Raw genomic sequence first — 1,780 nt, 5'->3', positions numbered from 1 at the left:
ACAATTAAAGGTGCACTTAGAAGAGCAATGCAAAAAAAGTCCAATATTAAGATCATTACAAGATAAAAGCCAATCTAGGCTAGAAGTTGGACTTCAAAAAATGGCAGATGGGACTAGTGGGGGTGCAAGTTTGAGAGGATATACTAAGTATGATCCCGATGAGTGTAGAAGACATCTAGCTCGTATGGTCATAATGGACGAGCTACCATTTCAAATTGTAGACGGGAAAGGGTTCCAAGCGTATTCTCACTACTTGGAACCAAGGTTTAATATTCCCTCTCGCCACACGGTGGCAAAGGATGTAAAAAAGCATTTTTACATTGAAAAGGAGAAGTTGAGGGGTCAATTGGCGGATCAATTTGTTTGTCTCACCACTGACACTTGGACATCGATCAAAAATTTTAATTATATGTCTTTGACTGTGCATTTTATTGATTGCCATTGGACATTACACAAGAAAATTATAAAATTTTGTAAAATCACCGATCATAAGGGTGAGACAGTTGGGAAGGCCTTGGAGGCTTCAATAAAAGAGTGGGGTTTGAGCCGAGTTGTTACAATCACAGTCGATAATGCCTCGTCTAACGATGTTGCATTAGGACATTTGAAAACTTATCTTAGAGAGGCAAATAAGACACTTATGGGTGGTGAGTGTCTGCATGTGAGATGTGCAGCACATATTCTGAATTTGATTGTCAGTGATGGTTTGAGAGATCTTCATGACTCGATTGCTCGAGTTAGGACTGCTATGAGATGGGTGAGATCTTCTCCTTCAAGGTTGGAGAAATTCAAGATTGCTGCGAAATCTGCGGGTCTAACATCTAAGAAGGGTCTTTGTACTGATATGCCTACACGATGGAACTCAACATTTCTGATGTTGGAGGCGGCCCAAGAATATAGGCTGGCATTTGCATTATTGGGTGATGAAGACATCCAATATGTAAAATATTTTGATGATCACGGGGGATTGGGGAAACCCGTAGCTGATGATTGGGAAATTGTAACTATTTTTGTAGAGTTTTTGAGGCTTTTTTACGATATCACCACGAGGCTATCTGGAACTTTGTACCCTACATCCAATGTTGTATGCCAGCAAATATGTAGGGTAAAAGAAGAATTAGATGACATGGTCGCGGGTGGTCACATTAGGCTGCGGGAGATGGCATTGATTATGAGGTCAAAGTACGACAAGTATTGGGGAGATTTAACTAGGGCTAATATTTTGTTATATGTAGCTGTCGTATTTGACCCGAGGTATAAGTTGGATGGCATGATATTTGGATTGGGCCTTGCGTACGGGCAAGTATGGGCGGAGCTTATTGCAGCAAGGGTTCGGGAAACCCTTACTAGATTATTTGATGAGTTTTCCACCCTGCGGGGTGGTAATATTGCGGCACCTACATCTACCCCCTCAGCCTCAGGCTCACAGTTTCCTGAAGTCGAGAGTGGGAAAAGGCGTAGATTGGAGTGGGGTGAGAGGTATGAGCAGACCCCCTTCCTCCGGACTTCTGTAGAGGCTCAGTCAGAGATAGACAGATACTTAGCAGCAGAGATTCTACCATTTTCACGAGATTTCGATATATTAAGTTGGTGGAAGGTGAATGCTGTGAAGTATCCCATCCTTGGAGAGATAGCCCGCACACTTTTGGCCATCCCTGTTAGCACAGTAGCCTCAGAGTCGGCCTTTAGCACCGGAGGACGTGTATTAGATTCATTTCGGAGTTCATTAGCTCCTGCCACTGTGGAGGCTTTGATTTGCACGCAGAATTGGATCAAGGGA

Source organism: Juglans regia, chromosome 2 (assembly GCF_001411555.2).
Source record: "Juglans regia cultivar Chandler chromosome 2, Walnut 2.0, whole genome shotgun sequence".
In the NCBI taxonomy this organism is placed as follows: domain Eukaryota; kingdom Viridiplantae; phylum Streptophyta; class Magnoliopsida; order Fagales; family Juglandaceae; genus Juglans; species Juglans regia.
The sequence above is the reverse complement of the archived record's forward strand: the minus strand, read 5'-3'. Positions refer to the sequence as shown.